Raw genomic sequence first — 24,578 nt, 5'->3', positions numbered from 1 at the left:
AACATACAGTTTGTAGTTACAAGAGAATTCAGGAATGGTTTATAGAGTGCAACAAGAAGAGGGCCAAGGACATTGAAATGCTAACATTTAAGTAACGGTGGAGAAAGAATAGTTTATAAAGGACGTAACAGGAAGTAACTAGAACGAACGGTAGGAGAGAAACCAAAAGAAAGCTATAGCAACAAAACAAAGAGAAAAAAGAGTTTGAAGGAGGAAAGTATTAGATAAGACCAACAAATTAAGAAGTATTCATTAATTTGGGAATGAAAGAGGAAAGTATTAAATAAGACCAAAAAAAAGTATTCATTGATTTGGCAGTAAATAGTTAATGGGTGAACTTGGTAAAAGCAGTTTTGAGAGGGTGGAAGCTAGATAAGACCAGTTTGATGTGTGAATGACAATATGATTATGATGAATAAGAACATTTCTTTCCAGAAAATAGTTTGGGAAGGAAAGAAAAAGGAAAGAGTAGTGGTTAGAGGGTATCATCTAGGTTCAACAGAAGGCTTTTTAGAAATCTAGACTTAGGAGCTGGTTTTGACATATGAATAGGATTTAAATAGGCAGACTGTAGATTGCATTCAGGACAAAAGTTTACGTAGCTAGAAAACCATAAGATGCTTTAAGGGGCAGCAAGAGAACCGATTTAGCTCACTGTGGAAGTACTTTATGTTTCTTGAATCTACTAATTTTTCTTCTGTTTTTGTCTTCACAGAAAAGGGAGATACTTCTCTAAAGACTGCCCTTTTAGCACTGAAGAGCATTAAGCGTTTTCGAGATTTTAGAGGTGAGAATAATTAGGAAGTTTTGAACACAGTTAGAATATAGGAAACTTTTAGCTAGTTGTTGAAAAGTGATGGACTACTTACATCAACATATAACTAATATGCTACAAGATTAAATGAATGGTATACGCTCAGTATTTTGGGTATTCAGATGAAGGTGAGCTTCCTGTGTTCATGTAAGTCTAGTTTGAAACATTGCAAGTTTGTAATTGAAGCAAATAATATATCTTCTAACAAGGTTGCCAAAAATACATGACCCTAAAAATATTTTAATAAATTTAAGGGTTTTGATTAGGTAATACATTCACACAGATCATAAATAAAAAAGTATTGGGGTGCCTGGGTGGCTCAGTCGGTTAAGCGTCCGACTTTGGCTCAGGTCATGATCTCACAATTCATGGGTTCAAGCCCAGCATCAGGCTCTGTGCTGACAGCTCAGAGCCTGGAGCCTGCTTTGGATTCTGTGTCTCCCTCTCTCTCTGCCCCTCCCCTGCTCATGCTCTGTCTCTCTCCGTCTCAAAAATAAAAATAAAACATTAAAAAAATTTTTTTAAGTAAAAATAAGTAAAAAAGTATTTAAAGATACACAATGCGGGGCGCCTGGGTGGCCCGGTCGGTTAAGCGTCCGACTTTGGCTCAGGTCACGATCTCGCGGTCCGTGAGTTCGAGCCCCGCGTTGGGCTCTGTGCTGACAGCTCAGAGCCTGGAGCCTGTTTCAGATTCTGTGTCTCCCTCTCTCTGTGACCCTCCCCCGTTCATGCTCTGTCTCTCTCTGTCTCAAAAATAAATAAGCGTTAAAAAAAAAAAAAAAAAAGATACACAATGAAAATCTTCTTGCCTGGTCTATTCAGTTCCTATTCCTTTTCCCCAGTAACTAACTAATAAGTAACTAGTTTCTTTTTTTTTTTAATTTTTTGTTAATGTTTTATTTATTTTTGAGGCAGGAAGTACTTAGATCATTCAAGAAAATATGAATATATGTATGTATATATATGTATGAATATATATATATATGATATATATATATCCCTCCCTCACTTTTTACGTGAGAGCATGATATGTACATTGTTCTGTATCCTTGATTTTTTAATACAGTAATATATTTTGGATATTTGTTCCTATCAGAATATAAAGGCCTTTCTCATTCCCTTTTATAGTTGCATAGAGAACATGTGAATTCTCATTCTGATGGAAATTTATTCTTTTAATTTATTTTTAAAAAATTTTTTTGTTTATTTATTTTGGAAAGAGAGAGAGGCAGAGTGTGAGCAGGGGAGGGGCAGAGAGAGAGAGGGAGACCCAGAATCCGAAGCAGGCTCCAGGCTCTGAGCTGGCAGCACAGAGCCCGACATGGGGCTTGAACTCACGAACCGTGAGATCATGACCTGAACCAAAGTCAGACGCTCAACTGACTGTGCCACCCAGACACCCTTTGGAACTTCATATATTTAACTTATTGGGATCAGTGATCCTTCCAACTTGAATCTTTGTCTTTTCGATTGTGGTACCAAGAAACATTTTGCAGCGTCACATGATGGATGCCCTGTGTGAATTATCTAACTTTTGAGTATAATTTTGAAAATATCTAACTCACTTTAAAAATGAGTTAATTGAATTGCACCAAGAAGCATAAAATACCTAGGAATAAATCTTTTTTTTTTTTAATTTATTTTTTTAATATATGAAATTTACTGTCAAATTGGTTTCCATACAACACCCAGTGCTCATCCCAAAAGGTGCCCTCCTCAATACCCATCACCCACCCTGCCCTCCCTCCCACCCCCCATCAACCCTCAGTTTGTTCTCAGTTTTTAACAGTCTCTTATGCTTTGGCTCTCTCCCACTCTTTTTTTTTTCCTTCCCCTCCCCCATGGGTTTCTGTTACGTTTCTCAGGATCCACATAAGAGTGAAACCATATGGTATCTGTCTTTCTCTGTATGGCTTATTTCACTTAGCATCACACTCTCCAGTTCCATCCACGTTGCTACAAAAGGCCATATTTCATTTTTCCTCATTGTCACGTAGTATTCCATTGTGTATATAAACCACAATTTCTTTCTCCATTCATCAGTTGATGGACATTTAGGCTCTTTCCATAATTTGGCTATTGTTGAGAGTGCTGCTATCAACATTGGGGTACAAGTGCCCCTATGCATCATACCTAGGAATAAATCTAACCAAAGATGTAAAAGATCTGTATGCTGAAAACTATAGAAAGCTTATGAAGGTAATTGAAGAAGATATAAAGAAATGGAAAGACATTCCCTGCTCATGGATTGGAAGAATAAATATTGTCAAAATGTCAATACTACCCAAAGCTATCTACACATCCAATGCAATCCCAATCAAAATTGCACCAGCATTCTTCTCGAAACTAGAACAAGCAGTTCTAACATTCATATGGAACCACAAAAGGCCCTGAATAGCCAAAGTAATTTTGAAGAAGACCAAAGCAGGAGGCATCACAATCCCAGACTTTAACCTCTACTACAAAGCTGTAATCATCAAGACAGCATGGTATTGGCGCAAAGACAGACACATAGACCAATGGAATAGAATAGAAACCCCAGAAGCTAGACCCACAAACGTATGGCCAACTGATCTTTGACAAAGCAGGAAAGAACATCCAATGGAAAAAAGACAGTCTCTTTAACAAATGGTGCTGGGAGAACTGGACGGAAACATGTAGAAGAATGAAACAAGACCACTTTCTCACACCATTCACAAAAATAAACTCAAAATGGATAAAGGACCTGAATGTGAGACAGGAAACCATCAAAACCCTAGAGGAGAAAGCAGAAAAAGACCTCTCTGACCTCAGCCGTAGCAATCTCTTACTCGACACATCCCCAACGGCAAGGGAATTAAAAGCAAAAATGAACTACTGGGACCTTATGAAGATAAAAAGCTTCTGCACAGCACAGGAAACAACCAACAAAACTAAAAGGCAACCAACGGAATGGGAAAAGATATTTGCAAATGACATATTGGACAAAGGGCTAGTATCCAAAATCTATAAAGAGCTCACCAAACTCCACATCCGAAAAACAAGTAACCCAGTGAAGAAATGGGCAGAAAACATGAATAGACACTTCTCTAAAGAAGACATCCAGATGGCCAACAAGCACATGAAAAGATGCTCAACGTCGCTCCTTATCAGGGAATACAAATCAAAACCACACTCAGATATAACTTCATGCCAGTCAGAGTGGCCAAAATGAACAAATCAGGAGACTATAGATGCTGGAGAGGATGTGGAGAAACGGGAACCCTCTTGCACTGTTGGTGGGAATGCAAATTGGTGCAGCCACTCTGGAAAGCAGTGTGGAGGTTCCTCAGAAAATTAAAAATAGACCTACCCTATGACCCAGCATTAGCACTGCTAGGAATTTACCCAAGGGATACGGGAGTACTGATGCATAGGGGCACTTGTACCCCAATGTTTGTAGCAGCACTCTCAACAATAGCCAAATTATGGAAAGAGCCTAAATGTCCATCAACTGATGAATGGAGAAAGAAATTGTGGTTTATATACACAATGGAATACTACGTGACAATGAGAAAGAACGAAATATGGCCCTTTGTAGCAACGTGGATGGAACTGGAGAGTGTGATGCTAAGTGAAATAAGCCATACAGAGAAAGACAGATACCATATGTTTTCATTCTTATGTGGATCCTGAGAAACGTAACAGAAACCCATGGGGGAGGGGAAGGAAAAAAAAAAAAAAAAAGAGGTTAGAGTGGGAGAGAGCCAAAGCATAAGAGACTCTTAAAAACTGAGAACAAACTGAGGGTTGATGCGGGGTGGGAGGGAGAGGAGGGTGGGTGATGGGTATTGAGGAGGGCACCTTTTGGGATGAGCACTGGGTGTTGTATGGAAACCAATTTGACAAAAAATCATATATTGAAAAAAAAAAGAGTTAATTGCCTAATGTTTTATGAACTTACCAAAACTCTTCTTTAACTCTTATTTTCAGTATTAAAAGTATCTTAGGGTCAAAAGTACATAGTTTTATTTCATAGTCTCTAAAGGTATACTTTATTTTCTTTGGTTTCAAATAATATCATTAATGGTTGGCAAATAATATTTTTGCATAGTGTTTGATGTTTTACCAAGCACTTTCACATAATTTATTTTTTAATAATTATTCTTTTTTTAAAAATATATATTTATATTGAGAGGGACAGAGACTATGAGCAGAGGAGGGACAGAGAGAGGGACACAGAATCCGAAGCAGTCTCCAGGCTCTGAGCTATCAGCACAGAGCCTGATGCAGAGCTTGAAATCACAAATTCACAAATCGTCGTGAGATCATAACCTCAGCCGAGGTTGGACGCTTAACCGACTGAGCCACCCAGACGCCCCTCACATAATTTATTTTTTAACTATTCTTTATGACTATCCTGTTAAGTAGAAATCTTACAATAAAGAAAGAGAAAAGTAAAGTTCGAGGAAATTGTACCTTACCTAAGACCCCACAGCAAGTGTTGGACTCCATGTGCAGCTATTTTTTTTTACTGTATTATAGGTTAATGGTTCGGTTTCAAAATTCATTTAATGCTATAACTTACAGATTAATATTATCATGATCAGCACACATATATTGAACACAAAAATATGCATAAAGTAGGCCGTGAGAAATCTTAAAATCTAGATGAAAAGATAGGTCATTTACATAAAAATATAACTAGTATTCTGTAAGGGCAAATTAGTGATGCATATTATTTTAAGAGTTTAGGTGAAGATTAGATTCCTATGAAAAAAATGGAGGAACTGTGAAGGAAGGGTAGCATCTTGCTTGATAGGTAGAGGGAAAACCAGAAAACATTGACACCTAGAGATTTAAAAGGGAAGAAAAGATCAGAGGCGTAAGTAGGATTTGAAAGATAAGGAATGAGAGATAGTTGGTAGGTCTACATTGGAGGAGATATTAAATGTTTTGCTCAAAACAGGTCTCACTATAGTCTTTGGGCAAGAGAGTGTCAGGTACTAAGCTGTCTCTAAAAATTGATTTAACAGTGGATTGGACTAAGGAGCCACTAGAAGCAGGAAGATCGTTTATTTAATCCATTCAGTCAGCAAATGAGTGACACTATGCCGGTAACCAAGATAGGTAAATACTGGTCTCTGACCCCAGAGAATTCACTGAAGAAAGACAGATGAGCAAATAAATAACTACAAATTGTGCTAAATGTTAAGGAGAAAATGTACAAGGAGGAGGTAGAGCGTTAAGGTGCAGGGACTTAATTTAAATAGGATGGCCAGGGAAGCATGTTCTGACATGTGACATTTAGGCTGAAACCTACAGGATTAGAAGGAATCAGCTGCTGGAAGAGTTGGCAGAAGCGTCTTTCAGACAAGAGGAAGAAGCTGTGAATGGTTCTAGGGTAGGAAATAACACATATGTTTAAGAAACTGAAAGGCCTTTCTGGCTGAAGTCTAGTGAAAGCATAAGAGACTGTTAAAAACTGAGAACAAACTGAGGGTTGATGGGGGGTGGGAGGGAGGGGAGGGTGGGTGATGGGTATTGAGGAGGGCACCTTTTGGGATGAGCACTGGGTGTTGTATGCAAACCAATTTGACAATAAATTTCATATATTGAAAAAAAAATGTAAGGAATTTGAATCAAATTCAAAATATAATGGAAACCAATGAAGTGTTTTTATTTTATTTTTTTTTAATGTTTATTTTTGAGAGAGAGAGAGTGAGAAGGGGAGGGGCAGAGAGAGAGGAAGGCACAATCTGAACAGGCTCCAGGCTCTGAGCTGTCAGTACAGAGGCCAATGTGGGGCTCGAACTCGCGGACCACGAGATTATAACCTGAACCGAAGTCAGAGGCTTAACTGACTGAGCCCCCCAGATGCCCCCAATGAAATGATTTTAAACAACAGAGTGATATGATCAATTTAGTCACTCCCATTGCAGTGTGGAGATTGGATTGAGAGAGGGAAAGTATTTAATGGTATTTAGAAAAATTTGGAAATAATACAGGCCTGGGGAGGTGAGGACCTGAATAGGGTCCTCAGTATGGACTAGTAAGGAAAAATGAATGAAAGAGATATGCTAAAAGGGGAAAAAACTGTGGTGTCTGGGTTTAGAGAGAAACAAATGAAAACAGAACCATGGGTTCCAACTTAGGTTAATGAAGGAATGAATCTAGTTGAAAGTATATTTATTTCAAGTTAGTAGCAATGATGGTACCTCAGAGACTATCCAGAGAAATAGGCACATGAGAAAAGCTGGAGATGCAATTTGGCCATGTAATTGCCTCATGGAGGTAACAGCTGGATAACAATCAGGAGAAATAAATCTCAGAGATGATATAGAGAAGAAAAAGCAATGACCAAGACCTTCTAGCCTAGATTCTTAATCTGTTTAGTCAATTTCATTACTTTGATTGTTTTATCAATCTTTGAGTTAATGCTAATCCCCTTAAGGTAAAATGAGAAAGATTGTGGTAGGTAAAATGTGAAAGATTTTACCATTTTATGGATAGATGTCGCATATCATACATAAGTCACTTCTCTTTAATTGATAAATGTAATATAATTCCTGAAGAGATGTTTTTGTGGGAAGGTGTTGGAGGAAATGATTGACAGCATGATCTTAAAGTTCTTCCAGAAGAATAAGAAGAGAATAAGGAGAAATAGGAGTTGGAAAGGATGTGGTGAAATGAATGGCTTTTTTTTTTTTTTTTTTCACTACCTACGTATTTGTGTAAATTGGGCCAATTCTTCTGAAAGAAAATTCTAAGAGGGTTCATTATTAAGATTCCACTGAATTTTGGTTTAGGAAGATAGGATGCAGTGGAATACTATGTGGTCATTTAAAAATAATACTCCTAGAATAATATGCTGACAAGGGAAAATGTTGAAAATACATTGCTAAATGAAACGAAACTTGATATTAAAGAGTATTAAGACCAAACACCGTTAAAATGTAAATCATTAAGCACGTGGCACGGCGTGTACTAATTCTGTAATTGGAAGGAAGGAAGCTAATTAAGACGTGAGAGCAGGTAGTCAGCTACCCAAATTGTACAGAGGACAGTGAAGGCTAAGATTATTAGATCTGACAAAGAAGGGGATTGAGAGGTTATTTGCTGTTCTTTGTAATAGCAGAAGCATTGTGCTCTGCATCAGAATGTTTGACCTGTAGTCTAATGTTTTCTTCCTCATGATCTTGGACAAATCACTTCATCTAAATATAAAATACAGGTATATGTGCTGAACTATAGATAATAGTACATGTCCTATATATTTCATAAGATTTTTTTGTGGCTGTCAAAAGAACTAATATAGAAGTACCCCATAAGTTATAAAAAGTGTCAAATGTAAAGTAGTATTGTTCCAAGAGAGCTATGGGAGCTTAAAATAGGGATTGGGTGATGAAATAGGGGCAAGAAATACTAAATTACTCATTTGAGAAGCTCAGTAATACAGAATGGAGGGAAGTAGAATAGTAGGTAGGCATGACAATAGGATAGAGGAATGGAAACATTAAGGGAGCAGAGGAGAAAATACATTAAATAGTCAATAATCAAGTAACAATTAGTGAGTCTATTTGGTATGCATAGTAGAGATCGTAGAAGTATTATAGCACAAGGGTCTTGTGCTCACAAGGGAGATTATGGTGAGATTAGAGAAAAAAAGACATTTAGAAGATTGTATACTAGATCATGTGGCACCAGCCATAAGAGCTACAAGAATTTAAGTATAATGAGAAGAATACATCTTATATATACTGATATTATGCCATTATTATATATAATGGTATATCAGAACGAACTATGATAATCTGGGGAAGCCTAAAGGAGCAGATAGAGCTTGAACTGGTTGCTGGACTGGGGAGAGAATTTAGATGTATATTCTAGATGAGGAGACTAGCCTGCCCAAACAAAACATGTGAGAATGACTTAGATGTCTATGAGGAATAAAGTAGAAAGATGTGGGATAGATTTGGGAATGCACAAAATCTGAATGATAAAATACCTACTTTATAACATTGCAAATTATAATATGGCTGAGTTTGTCTTTCCCCAAATACATAATGGAATTACTAACTACCTTATAGCTATCATATTTTTAGGTGTCTATTTCTAGGCAGAAAAGTTTTACCTGAATACAAAGGCAGTGTCAGCAAATTTTGTACCTAGGAAGTACAGTCATCACAGTCAGAAGTTATAAATCCATATTCCAAAGTGCTAAATTCAGATTGATTATATACTATTAGAGAATAAATACGGGTTTTTCCTAGACAGAATACATAACTACTTAAAGTGATAGGAAGGATAGTTAACCTCTAAAAAAAAAGCTCTGTAGGATCTTTCACAGCATCAGAAATTACTATCATTAAGACATTCTCTTGTATTACCTATCTTAGGCCACTATTAAAGTATTGTTATTAAATAAGAAGGAAACTGACATGGAGGGGGAAGCAAAGCTCTCTCTTCTGTTAACAATTATTATTGTTAAATTATTAAAAAATTATTAAAAAATATTAAAATTTTTTAAATAAATTATTTAAAAAATTATTTTAAAAATAACAATTCTAGGTTGATGGGGGGTGGGAGGGAGGGGAGGGTGGGTGATGGGTATTGAAGAGGGCATCTTTTGGGATGAGCACTGGGTGTTGTATGGAAACCAATTTGACAATAAATTTCATATATTAAAAACAATAACAATTCTATCAGCAGATTAATTAGCTGTTACTTGTGTATACCAAGGTTCTCAGATCTAAGTACAAGAGAATCAGTATAAGACAAATTAAGTTTAATAAAGGAACGGGAAAGAGGTAGATTTGAGGTGGCAGTGACTAGGGGCAGCAGAGAGATCCCTGGACACATACCGAAAGGATGTAAGAAACTTGAGAGGCAAAGATAGATGGACAGAAGGAGACAGATAGCAAGGCTTAATTTCTACTACGAGTTTGCCCTATAAGTGATCTATTTTGTAGGTATAAAATGAGAGTTAGATGTGTATGTACCTCAAGAGAATATTTAAGGTGAATGCTTAAAAAAATGCTAGGTATCTATATTAGTTTTTTGAATCATAGTTTAAGCTAATTGTTTAGAATTTGCATCTAAACTGAAAGTATTTTCTCTTGATAGAGGTTAATGAACTTGCAAAGGCCTTAAACAAAGTCACCAATGAAAAAGTTGTTGTTGATGATATAAAACCTATACTGAAAGGCTTGGGGATTTATTTGCCAGAGGAAGAATTGCAGGAGATGCTTACATCCATTTCTCTTGATAGTAAGTATTTCTTTTCTGAGTCATTTATTACATATCACACTTGTGTTTACTTTCACTCATAAACCCACAGAGCTGATTGATTAGGAATCAAATGCAGTGAGTTCAACAACATTAGATTTTCCCTATTAGGCTTGGGTGAGAATTTGCTTTGGATTATTCTCATATTGAATTATCCTAGGGATGTTGGATATCCTAGGGATGTTGAATTATCCTAGGGATCCTGTCTTCATCCCATTGCTTTGCCTCCTGAGGTTTGAATCATACGTTTTTATTGGACAGGAGCTGTGCAGCTCTCTCAAGCCCCTGAAATGCAGGGCCAAGCCTTAGTGTGGTGACACACACTTACCAGTTTGGTTTCCCCACAGTCCTCAAAGGGCTACAGTGGTGTTTTTGGAATCCTGCCAGTGGGAGGTTTAACTTACATGCAAAGCAAAGGGGTACTTTTCTTCTTCTTCAGTTCCAAATACATGGCCAATAAAAAACAAAAGATGCACACTTCCTTTACTAATATATCTTTGCTTATAAGTATATATATAGTCTCCATTAGGTATTTCGGTTGGGGTTTGGTTTATGGTACTTGTAGGGAATATCTTCTTCCTTCGTAACATAGATAGTGGTAGTAGGACTTGTAATGCTGAAAAATTCAGAGAATGTCACATACCAAAAAACACTGGTCCCAAGTGGTTAAAATATATGTAAAATTCATAAAACACTCATTGGCTCTACAACAAAAAAGACTGCAAGAGTTATCATAATCATGTTCCTTTTTATAGTCTGAGGTGTGTTTAGCAGAATCAGAGTTAGAAAACAGGACTAACTTGGTTCTGAAGATTTGGTAAGCATGCATATCTTTTGAGCTCATCCCTTTGTATCTTTGGGTTAAAGACCATTCATTTCTTGATGTTTCATTTTCAGATGAGGGGAAAGTGAACTTAAAAGATTTCCTGACTCAGTTAATGAAAATGCCATATTTTACAAAAGTTCAAAGTAAGTGAGAATTTTTTAACAATAAAAATTTTGAGTGGAAACCTTTAGTTTTGATTATATGCATTTGTGCAGTTTTCTAATGCTGAAGCACATCATGTATATAACAAATGTACTCTGGATGATGAATCAGTAAGGGATCCTAGTCCTGACCTTTTCTTGACTTAAATTTTATGAACTTATAGTATTTTTCCATCACTCAAAAGGGATTAACTAAGTGTTAATAGCTGAATGAATAAGGAAACCATAAAAAGGATGAGATCATGCCATTGGAGACAACATAGATGGACCTAGAGGGTATTATGCTAAGTGGAATAAATCAGACAGAGAAAGATGAATGCCATATGATTCAAATTATAAGTGGAATCTAAAAAAAGCCAAACAGGGGCACCTAGCTGGCTTAGTTGGTGGAGCATGTGACTCTTGATCTCAAGCTTTTAAGTTCAAGACCCAAATTGGGGGGGCGCCTGGGTGGCTCAGTCGGTTAAGCGTCCGACTTCGGCTCAGGTCATGATCTCACGGTCCGTGGGTTCGAGCCCCGCGTCGGGCTCTGTGCTGACAGCTCAGAGCCTGGAGCCTGTTTCAGATTCTGTGTCTCCCTCTTTCTCTGACCCTCCCCTGTTCATGCTCTCTCTCTGTCTCAAAAATAAATAAATGTTAAAAAAAAAAAAAAGACCCAAATTGGGTGTAGAGTTCACTTAAAAATACAAAGAAGAATTATAAATAAATAAATAAATAAATAAATAAATAAAGCCAAACAAACAACAAATAAATAAATAAGCAAATAGCAGAATCAGACCTATAAATACAGAAACAACTTCGTGGTTGCCAGAAGGGAGGGTCTTGAGGGTTGGACAAAAAGGGTGAAGGTGAGAGGGAGATACAGGCCTCCAGTTATGAAATGAATAAGTCACAGGAATAAAAGGCACAGCATAAAGAATACAGTCAATGATATTGTAATAGTGATGTAATGGGACAGATGGTGGTTACCCTTGTGGTGAACAGAGCGTAACGTATAAACTTGTCAAATTACTAAGTTGTATACCTGGAACTAATGTAACATTGTGTGTCAGCTATACTAAAAAAAAAAAAAAAAAAATCAATGTTACCTTTTCTTTTTTTATCCTATTATATGTTCATAAAAATGGGATTTTATCATGAGAAGATTAACTATTGAAACATGTAGGAATATGTTGAAACATACAAGCTTCCTCCATATTTTGTAAGAGGTATTCTTCTCATTATTCCACTGCCTTAGCCATGAGGCATTGAATGTAATCTGGTTTTAATGTGTTCATTTAATTGACATCTCCAACTGTGAGATATCTGTGATATCTGTGGAACTTCTGGGTCTCCTTGGAGCCTTTGTTCTTGAGATTAATTGAAATGGCTTAATTTCCTCTAAATTTTAATTCCCGAGATTGAAACTGAACAAAATTCAGAAGGCCTAATTTAGGTAGCTACAAAAATGAAATTATTCCCTAGATTGTAGGTGTTTAGGATGTAACCAAAATGGTATGTTTTTTCAACTGACAAAATATTTTGTCCTTAATCTCTGGTTTTCTGAATGGGATCTATAAAACTCTCCTAGGTATGTTGTTTATAAGCAAATCTCTTACAGGATTAATGTTTATGATATGATAGTGTTTATCATAATACATTTAAAATTTGTTTTCTTACTTGAACAATTGAACCATGATACTTTCAGAAATGAATGTTACCTTTTTTTTGGTATTGATAGCAGTGCTGATCCTTCCATTATTTGGGGGACTTTTTGTATGTATGTGTTGGATATATCCAAGTATCCATTGAATGAAAAAAATTAAGAATAGTCACATCAAACTATGGCTGGTTATCTAATTTTTGGCAAGAGAATTGCTAGAATTACTTTTATGCTTAGTTATCCTAGCTTTAATGGAATTCCCAGCCTCTGATATGCCAGAGATGAGTATAAGCGGATGTCCTGAGATTCCTTTATATGTAATCATTCCTCAATCTCAAATTAAATATTTACAATGCCCTGTTTAGCCTAGCGCCTAAACGTTCTATGAAATCAGATAGCCTGCACTTCACACTTGGCTTTACATTTAATAACTGTGTATGCTTAGACAGACTAGCCTCTCTAAGGCTAGGTTTCCTTATCTGTTAAATAAGGGAAATATTGGTAACAACCTCACAGAATCTTTGTATTAAAATGGGATGGTGGAGGGGTGCCTGGGTGGCTCAGTCAGTTAAGCATCCGACTTCAGCTCAGGTCATGATCTCGCGGTCTGTGGGTTCAAGCCCCGCCTAGGGCTCTGTGCTGACAGCTCAGGGCCTGGGGCCTGCTTTAGATTCTGCGTCTCCTTCTTTCTCAGCCCCTCCCCCACTCTCACTCTGTCTCTGTCTCTCTCAAAAGTAAATAAACATTCTAAAATTTTTTTTAAATGATAAAATGGGATGGTGTGTATAAAGCACTTTAGCATAGTGCTTAGCAAGCACTAAGCTGAATACTTAATAAGTGGTAGAAGTAGCAGTAGTAGTACTACTAGTAGTAATTATTGTCACTCAGGACCCACTGAATATTACATATTTTTTAACTTCGTATATTGCATATTTTTTTGAATATAGAAAAAGAAGGCCCCTTGAAAACTTTGGCCGCCATTAGGAAAAATGAGGTCACTCCTGATGATCTAGACTCCATGATGAAAAATATAGGAGTTCCATTATCCCAAGATGCGATTCAAAGATCCCTGAAGAATGTGGCTATCACGGGTGAGCATTTAACATTTCTAGGTATCCTTTATCTTAGCTGACATGCATGTGTTTGAACTTTTCAAGAATCCTTAAAGGGTTTATCCACTTCATGGATTATCCGAGCTCTTTTCTACCAACTACCCACTTGGGTTCTACTTATTTTAAGTAGCATCATACAGAGGAGGATCTATACGGTAGGAGGGTATGTGTCTGAATGATACGCATGAGTCTGTCTTTTTGATGGAATCTACAAAATATCAAACGTTTTTCAGTATAGCAATTACAGTTGCCAATCTCTGTTCATATTCCTTGTTCTCTGACATGCATTTTTTCTTTCAGAAGATGGGAAAGTGAATTTAGAAGGGTTCATTGGCAATTTAGTCAATTCAGGATTTTCATTTCTACCTGAAAGTAAGAATTTTCAGTTGAATGGAGATAGCTAATGATATGTAGGTTATAGATCTCTTGGGAAAACCCTAGCTAGATTTTGAGATGGTCTTAAACTGATTTACCACTGGCATAATTGTGTAGTATCTTTACTCCACACATGTCAAATGTGTATGTAGCACATGAGAACATGCCCTTTAGAGAGCTCTAGTTACCTCTTCTGCCTAGTCTGAGACCAGAGTCTTAACTGCAGTTATCTTTCCACTGAGGACCTTGTGAAGAAAAAAATCACATTAATTAGAATGACTAAACCAGCACTTAGAATTACACTGTTTGCAAGTTACTCTACTTTAACTCAAGTGTAATTGTGTGAGACATATTAAAATGATAAATAGTGGGTTCCTGATATTGATTTACAATAATTCTTCTTTAAGAAATGAGTGAAAATCTTTGTTACTGTTAGGAAAATTTTTCTTCAGGTTTGTTTTTTTTCTTTTGTTATTTCTTTTTTTTCTCTTTTTTTTTTTTTTTTAACGTTTATTTATTTTTGAGACAGAGAGAGACAGAGCATGAACGGGGGAGGATCAGAGAGAGAGGGAGACACAGAATCTGAAACAGGCTCCAGGCTCTGAGCGGTCAGCACAGAGCCCGATGCGGGGCTCGAGCTCACAGACCGCGAGATCATGACCTGAGCTGAAGTCAGCCGCTTAACCGACTGAGCCACCCAGGCGCCCCATCTTTTGTTATTTCAACGTTGTTTTCTTTGGTTATTTCTTTGTATGGGCTCCATGTTTTTGCCCCTAGTTTCTCTTTATACACTAATTCAAAGTTTAATTTTAGCACAATGTTTGTCAATTATAATGTTAAGGACCCTTTTCTTCTTTGGGTTTGCATAGTATTTCTGTAACCTTAGGCCTCTGAATTCTCTGATAAGCTGCCCTTTCTTGCCACGATGGTGCTGAAAAGGAAGGAATGATTTACATTTTGCACGTGTAAGTGAGAAGAATATCTCTGACACCAAGCCAAAATTATACACACATTCAAACCACTTCATATCGTCCATTTTTAAGTGCCCTCTATGGTTGCAGAAATTCAAGGTTTACTTCTTTGACCATGTCCACCTACTTTTGGATAAGCACATATATGTAGCTTTGATAAGCAAAAAAATATTTATGAAGAGATGTTTTGTAGAGATGCCTGGGATCCAGACCTGAGCTGAGATCAAGAGTCGGATGCTTAATTGATTGAGCCACTCTGGCGTCCCTAGAAATGCCTTTTTTGAGACAACTTCCTAATAGTATATATCAACTGCTTTTGGGAACTGGTGTTAAAAATGGCCATATCAAGGGGCGCCTGGGTGGCGCAGTCGGTTGAGCGTCCGACTTCAGCCAGGTCACGATCTCGCGGTCCGTGAGTTCGAGCCCCACGTCAGGCTCTGGGCTGATGGCTCGGAGCCTGGAGCCTGTTTCCGATTCTGTGTCTCCCTCTCTCTCTGCCCCTCCCCCGTTCATGCTCTGTCTCACTCTGTCCCAAAAATAAATAAAAAACGTTGAAAAAAAAAAATTAAAAAAAAAATGGCCATATCAAGAGTGTCACTATATCTTCAGAAGATGTTGCCCATTAGATTATTTAGTGATGAAAAGTGTCTTGAAATTTAGATGATTGATTGATTTTTTAGAGAGAGACAGGGCAGGTGTGCTCACCAGCAGGGGAGGGGCTGAGGGAGAGGGAGAAAGAATCTTAAGTAGGCTCCATCGTGAAGCCTGATGTGGCTCTCCATCCCACAATTTACCATGAGATCCTGAGCTGAGCTGAAATCAAGAGCTGGATGCTTAACTGACTGAGACACCCAGGCACTCCTTGAAATTTAATATCAGAAAAAAAAAAAATCTCTCTTCCAAAGACCAGTGTGCTTCTTTGTGTAGGTAATAACCCGAGTTCCCCTTTATGCCTTAGCTTCCAAAAAGTTTCAGATCTAAACTTAATATTTAAGCACTATTAACCATGTTGGCCTTGTTTGTTATTTACTACCTTTTTCTCATGTGTTTTTGATGCTCACATTTCTAATTATGATTGTTATATTTTCTATTTCTCCATGAAATTTTGTCAGTTCTGTTATATACTTTTTAGACTCTCTAATTTTGCTCATCTGCATTTATGATTGTTATATCTTCCTGATGAATTGGCTGGCAGAGAATACCGAATGTATCATTTTGGAAGAGAAATCACTTTTTCCTCTGAGTACAAGCTGAAAATTGATTCCCCATTCTATGGCTACATGACTCCTTATTTACCACATTTTTTTAATGTTTATTTATTTTTTTGAGACAGAGAGAGACAGAGCATGAACGGGGGAGGGTCAGAGAGACAGGGAGACACAGAATCCGAAGCGTGCTCCAGGCTCTGAGCTGTCAGCACAGAGCCCGACACAGGGCTCGAACTTACAGACTGTGAGATCATGGCCTGAGCCGAAGTCGGACCCTCAACCGACTGAGCCACCCAGGTGCCCCTACCACAGTTTACATAGTGGCTCCTAACTGTTCCCTCAACATCAGCCAGTAACACTTCTTGTCTAATATCATATGGGCTGTACTGGGTTAAATGTTCCTGTGCTTATAGCCATATTCTCTTTAAAATGATCAAAAGAACATGTTTCTATTTCTTTTTTTTTTTTTTTTTTTTTTTTAAATTTTTTTTTTTCAACGTTTTTTATTTTATTTTTGGGACAGAGAGAGACAGAGCATGAATGGGGGAGGGGCAGAGAGAGAGGGAGACACAGAATCGGAAACAGGCTCCAGGCTCCGAGCCATCAGCCCAGAGCCTGACGCGGGGCTCGAACTCACAGACCGCGAGATCGTGACCTGGCTGAAGTCGGACGCTTAACCGACTGCGCCACCCAGGCGCCCCCATGTTTCTATTTCTGATAGAAGAACTGAAAGTGTGCATCTGAATACATGTCAAAAGACTCTTCTTTTCACACTGAAATGGAATATAGCGATGTGAAGATAATAGGAAGTATTTTTCTGAAATTGAAAATTATTAGCATTTCCCATTCTCGTAGCTTTTACCGCTTCTATTTTTCTCCTAGGAAGTAAGGTTGATGACAGCAACTTAGACACTTTTCTAGGAAACATGAAGATGGAGATGTCAGGTAAAGAATTTTGTAAGATTCTGAAGCACCTGTCAGTTGAAGGTGACATTTACATAGACATCGTTCACATGGTTCTATGTTGTGAGAAGTCTTTTTATTAATGTAAACTTCTTAGATATAAAATTCTTATAGAAAGAACCATAGAAAATGATAAAAAATAATAAAAAATTACCTTAAGTGTTATGCTTTAGGCTCTCTTCCTTGAGAATAAATTTTATGGTTTCCAAAAGTTCCATTTGGGAGGTGTGGAAGAAAGATGGAAATGTATTTGTTTTGTTAGTACTTTAGATCCAAACTTACGTTTCTAGGAATACTTTGGCAACCTTTCCTCTGTATCACTGATTCAAAAAGCATCATTAAGATCCCACAATATTCTTTTTATTATTTAAAAAAAATGTTAATGTTTTCTATTTTTGAGAGACAGAGAGACAGAGCATGAACAGGGAAGGAGCAGAAAGAGAGGGAGACACAGAATCCAAAGCAGGCTCCAGGCTCTGAGCTGTCAGCACCGAGCCCGACGAAGGGCTCGAACTTTGGGAGCGGGGTAGCACCCTAAACTGCCACCGTTACCATGTATACCCAGTCCAATCCACCAAGAAAGGCCTGGCACACAACATTCTGTTCTTTAAACTTTTTTTTTTCAATTTTTCCTCCTTTCTCCTTTTAAAATGCTATTCTGCACTTTGAAAACAGAATCAAGACATGATGAAGAATCAGCTTCTGAAGAAAAGGATTACTATAGAATAAATACAGCTGTATTACACTGCTATTAAATAGCTCAATGCAGGAAAAAATTTACAAGATACAAGTTTGTTTGTGTTTTTTACAATATTAAAAGGCAGGAGTTTCAACTTTATAAATCTAAGAACATTTTATGCATAGGGTAACGTGCATTACTGTTATTTAAGGAAACACTGACAAATCCTTTAACTTGCAAATCTGATTAAAAAATATCAAAATGTTGAAAGTTGTGGAACAACCTACCCATTAAGCAATTTATCTACTATTTTTATATGATTACAAAATGTGAGGGGCACCTGCGTGGCTCAGCCGGTTTAGTGTCTGACTTCAGCTCAGTTCATGACCTGGCGGTCGGTGAGTTTGAGCCCCGCTTCGGGCTCTGTGCTGACAGCTCAGAGCCTGGAGCCTGCTTCAGATTCTGTGTCTCCCTCTCTCTCTGCCCCTCCCCCTCTCACGCTCTGTCTCTCTGTCTCTCAAAAATGAATAAATGTTAAAAAAAATCAAAATGTGATAAAAAGCCCTTATCTTGCCTCCCCCCTTTTGGTGATATGATCATACCTGGGACAGTCATAAGATTGGCCAAGGAGGGTGATGAGCGAGCAATGGGAACCACAGCTAGGACCAGACAGGGCTCCACAGGCAAGGGGAGCATGAAAGAGGAAGGGCCTAACTGATATCGACAGGGAACTGGATGTGAAGGAAACAGGACTAAATGAATCAGTCTGTAAAAATAGAATTTTACAGGGAAGATGACTGCTCATGTCCTAGACCCCCTAGTTTGCAGAGAAGTGGGAATAGAGGTGAAGTAGTCCTAACATGGACTTTATAGACCAGGGCAGGTAATAAAAGCATTCTGAATGGAAATACTGGTGTGTGGGGTTATGTACCTGGTGGGGTGGAGCACAGAAAAGAATATGAAGGCATGGGCGGGGGTGGGGGGGAGAGAAATACAGTTGTAGTAAAAATCATGGGAAATTGTTGATTTCTTATGCTGTTTCACAGTTAAGAATTTCATGTGTTTGAACCTCATTATGATCTCTGTAATTTGTACCTCATTTTACAGCTGATGGAAGACTTGAACCTAATAAACTAATGAATAAAGCTGAAGCTGTTACAGGTAAGAAGTTGATATAAAACTGAGAGAGCAATGCTTTAAACTTTTTTTAATGTTTTATTGATTTGCGAGGGGGGGAGGGGCAGAGAGATGGGGAGACACAGAATCAGAAGCAGGCTCCAAGCTCTGAGCTGTTAGCACAGAGCCAGATGCAGGGCTCACACCCACGAACCATGAGATCATGACCTTAGCTGAAGTCAGACACTTAACCAACTGAGCCACCCAGGCGCACCTGAGATAGTAATGCTTTTAAAACATATTTTTGCAAGAGTATTCTCAGCAATATTTTTTAAAGTATTGAAGTATAGTTGACATACAACGTTATACTAGTTTCAGGTGTGCAATGTAGTGGTTCAATAATTATCTACTTAACTAACTGCTCACCATGGTAAATGTCGTTACCATCTGTCATCATGCAACGTTATTATGATATTACTGACTATATTCCCTATGCTGTACTTTTCATCTTTGTGACTCTGTTCACCTATTTCATGTATCCCCCCCACTCCCCTTTCCTCTGACAACCAACAGTTTGTTCTCTGTATTTATGAATCTATGGTTTAAGAAAGTGCAACTGGGGGGAGAAATAGAGATAAAGATCTCTCTCTCTCTCTCTCTCTCTCTCTCTCTCAAAAGAAGGTTCAAGTGTTCTTGCTGCCTGCTGCACACCCCCATCATCTCTACCCTCAACCCTTCTTTCTAATCAAACCCTGATAGGAGGTAAGATAGAAGAAAAACTCTAGATGTGTTGATGGGATGGGAGTGAGGGTATAGAAAAAACCAAGGAGACCTTTTGTCGTGCTTCCTATTTGGAACTCTGGGATGTCACCACCTCACTGAGTGTCCAGACAGGATGCCATTTTCACCAGAATAGATATTGCGGTATGGTGTTCTTAGGCAGAGGGAGGGCTGGAAACAGGCCACCGCTTTGCCCCCTTTGGCTTTGTGTGGTATGAAGGATATCCAGTTTTCCCACGTACTCCCAGTAAGCAATGTAGAAGGTTTCTCAGAGATGGGGGTCAGTGGGTCTGCCATGGGACACCAAGTCAAAGGGAGAGGTGATCCCTCCAGAGGCTATGGAGTAGACAGTATGGTCTGGGGACTAACAGAATACTTGACTGAGACACAGAGGACCTCATCACCAGTGAATGCTAGGGCTTAGCCAACCAAGTTAGTGAAGGAAGGACCAAAGAACCTTGACTTTGCTAAAAAACAAAACAACAATGACACAGACCACAACGACACAGACCACAAGTTTCTCAGGCCATCAGCTTCAGCAGATGTCAGGACTCATGAAATGTGGATTTTGTTGAAGAGGCTATCGAGAATCCAGAGGGCAACCCAAGGTCTGGCCGCCCTCCTTCACGGGCAGCAGGACCCCCAAGCTTTCCCTGATACTACGAGGAGGCCTCTCAGAGCGGAAGTGCGGAAAGGTTTGAAAAACTGAGAATTTCCCAAAATAAACTAGGTCAACCAAAAAGGAACTTTTTATTTTAAACCGGAAGAAACTAGGTTAACTCTATTTTTTAAGTTTTTGTTTAAATTCCAGTTAGTTAACATACAGTGTGATACCAGTTTCAGATGTGAAACTGTTTCTCCTCCATCACCTGTTTCTCCTCCCCTCACCCACTCCCTTCAGGTAGTTAACGGACTTTTCCCCTCCTCTTCTTACCAAACAGGCTATGGGAAGAAGGAGGAAAGGGAGCTTCCTTGTGTCATTTTTTTTTTCCCTTTCAACCCTCTGGTTCACAGTAAAATGAAATGTTAGATTTTCAGGTTTGCTTTATAAAAAGTAGCTTTTGAAAATTAAAAAAAAAAAAAACCCTCTTTCCTCTGAGTTATATAAATTCTATGGCTGAATAGAAAAGTTTTATGGAAGAAAAGGAATATGAAAAAGAAAAATACATGAGTACAATTTACGATGTCATACCTGTACCACATGTTTCAACATGGCAGGATGTCACTCACAGCTGCTTCAAGGGGAAAAGATTTTGACCTAGCTTTTATATTATTATGGAGATAGGTATTCGAGATGTATAAGCCAAATCAGAAAAGTGCTTCTTTATGAAACTTAAGCAGTTTCATGAATTCCATTTCTCTTTCTCTGTGATTTGAATTTTGCCTTGTCTTTAGCTAACAAGAAGCTGTATCATTATGAAATCTTACCTTTCCAAGGTGAGACTGATGATGAATCAACAAACCACTCGCAATGTATCACTTATTGTCTTATTTCCTAATCATGTGATAAAGAATCCTGATACTCTCCAACATATGGATTCAATATAATTGAAATTATTTTATCTTGGTAGGTTGTTTTCTTTGGGGCTTTTATATTGATCTTATTGATATGAATTTTAACAAATTTTCCAAGAGACAGAATTTATTATTGCAGGTTAATTGTGAAACGCAGAATAAGAATGTAATTATTCTGTGATTTTGGTTAGCACAGGCAATGATCTAGTTAGAGCTAAAAAAAAAAAAAAAAAAAAAAAAGGAAGCCAATGCTACTTTGGCTTAGATGTAGTTATTAAAATGTATCACGTGGGGCGCCTGGGTGGCTCAGTTGGTTAGGTGACCGACTTCAGCTCAGGTCATGATCTCCCTGTTCGTGGGTTCGAGCCCCACGTTGGGCTCTGTGCTGAATGCTTGCCTGCTTCAGATTCTGTGTCTCCTTCGCTCTCTGCCCCTCCCCCACTTTGCTCTGTCTCGCTCTGTCTCTAAAAAATAAATAAATGTAAAAAAAAAAAATTAAAACAAAACGTATCAAACGTCTGCTACATACCTGACAGAGTTCTAGATCTTTTCATAAGTGTTATTTTATCTTCACAGAAGCTCTGAGAGATAGTCTCATCTTTGTTTCATACAACAGAAAACTAGGACTCAAAGTTAGGTTATTTACCTAAGTTCCAGTAGATAATATATAGTAGAGAACAATATTCAACCCTTGTGTTCTTACTCCAACCATGGTGATTTTCTCATTTCACTGGAACTGCCTATTTATTTTTCTTAAAAATTTTTAACATTTAGTTTCTTTTGAGAGACAGAGACAGAGCATGAGTGGGGGAGGGACAGAGAGAGAGAGAGAGAGAGAGAGAGAGAGAGAGAGACATACAGACAGACAGAATCTGAAGCAGGCTCCAGGCTCTGAGCCGTCAGCACAGAACTAGATGTGGGGCTTGAACCCAGGAACTGTGGGATCATGACCTGAGCTGAAGTCGGACACAACTGACGGAGCCACCCAGGCGCCCCCTGCCTGTTTCTATCATAAAAATTATACACTGGAAAGTAATTCCGTTCCTTTAGAAGTTTATGGGGTATATGGTTATTTTTCCAAAAAGGTTTAAGAGAAGTGAGCTTAATTCTAACCATATTGAAGCTCTGCCTTAAACTGAAACATGTTCCATGGATCTTGCATATTTCTGCCAAGTCTATAATGAATGGGTAAAATATATGGAACATTTCAGCATTAGTAGGCATTTTCATATTTTTTTCTCTTTCCCTAAGGAGAGACAGTAGCTGTCAGAGACCTGGACAAGATACTAGGGAACATGGGCTTTGAACTCACCAAAGAAGATTCTGGAGAGATGAAAAGAAAACTTCCACTTTATGGTGACTCATTTTAGATATAAAAAGTCTTTCAGGAAAATTTGGTCTCGAGGGTCTATGTAAGAGTTATTCTGAAACCAGATTAATTTTGTGATGTAAAATCTTAGGGAAAAATGTAGTTCTAGAACAAGAACTAATCCTGTCTTCCATTTTCTGAATGTATATAGAATACAAAGCACTTGACTAGACTGATTCCAAGACCATCTTTCACATCTGGGAATGTTGAGGAAGCACAGTTAAATGACGGAAAAGGAAATAAATGCAAGCCCACTGTGTACCCTTCTCACATTCCCCATCATTCCTCTCTTCTGACACAGCCCCATAATACTACTGAAAGTTCTCTCTGGGCACCAGTAACCTGCCATTTGCTAGTTGCATTAGACATTATTGACTTTTTATTGGAGCTTTCTACTGTCTTTTGTATCAGTGATAATTCTCACCTTCTTGAAATTATTCTCCTTTGGCTTCTGTGTTTTTTTCCTCCTAACCTGGATCTTCTCATTTTTTGATTTTCATTTTGCATACTCTACCTGGGTAATCTCATCACTGTCTTTTGTTCAACCTATCATCTACATGCTTATGACTGTAAATCTGTGTTTCTATACAGCTTCAAACTGGTGTATCCAAATGCCTGCTACACATTTCTACTTGGATATTCCGTGGGACGCTTCTTTTTCTCAACTGAACTGAATTTAGAATTTAGAACTGAATTCAGTATTTTCCTGTCCAGTCTCCTAGTCCTGTATTCTCAATCTCATTTGTGCTCTCCCTATCCATCTATTCACCTAAGCTAGATATATGGAATTCATTTTTGATTCCCCCAATTCCTGTCAACCACGATCTGGATTATCTGCCACCTAATTTTGTAAGTTTTACCTTTATATAAACCTAAATTTAAAAATTGCTGCACACAGATGGGTAGATGGATGGATATGTGACAAGCCAAGTATAGTAAAATGTTAAATAGTAGAATCAGATGGTGGGCATATGGGTGTTTATTGCACAGTTCCTTCAACTTTGCTATATGTTGACAAATTTTCATAATAAACCATTGGAAAAAATCCCATATGTAAATCCATCAGTTTCTCTCACTCCCTGCTACCACTGCCCTATTTTAGGTCCTTTCATTCCTGACTTCAGCTACTACAAGGGCTTCCACAAAATATTAGACATTAGAGTGATCCATATAAGATGCAAATCTGATGACATTCTGCACCAATTTAAAATCCTTTAATGGCTTTCAGTTTGGTACTTGGGAATGTCTCAAGTCCTTTTTATGGCAAACAAGTTCTTTCATTATCTGGGTTGGCCTTATCTGTCCAATCTAGTATTTTACCCTCACTAACATTGAACTTTTATTCCAAGCATACATATATCATGCTTTTTGTCGCATCTTTGTTTTGCTTATACTTTCCCCGCTATTCAGAGAGTTTCCCCTTCCCCTTTGTTTGACCTACTCCTCACCATTGCTTATTAGAGTTGAGGGCACTTTTTCTAGTAAGTTCTTTAAATACCCAGGCTCCATTAGATGTCTCTTCTCTGTGTTTCCACAATAACTGCATACATTTTTCATTATAATTGCCACATTGTGTAAATGTATGCTTCTTTGCCTGTCTTGTCACTTTAATGTGACCTTAGAATAGAAAAGGGTATTCTGTATCTAGTACCTAGCAGAGTGTCTGGCCTATAAGTAAGCACCCTATAAATGTTGAGTGAGAGATGATAGAGTAAATGAGCGAAAAAGTGAATGATTCCTAAGGAAAACAAAAACTGCCTTTGGTCGGGCCACTAATACTTACTTCTAATACATTGTAATC

The sequence above is a fragment of the Panthera onca genome (genome assembly GCF_046562875.1).
Source record: "Panthera onca isolate mPanOnc1 chromosome E1 unlocalized genomic scaffold, mPanOnc1 haplotype 2 h2.Chr16_ul_6, whole genome shotgun sequence".
Lineage (NCBI taxonomy): Eukaryota > Metazoa > Chordata > Mammalia > Carnivora > Felidae > Panthera > Panthera onca.
This window is presented reverse-complemented; position numbering follows the sequence as displayed.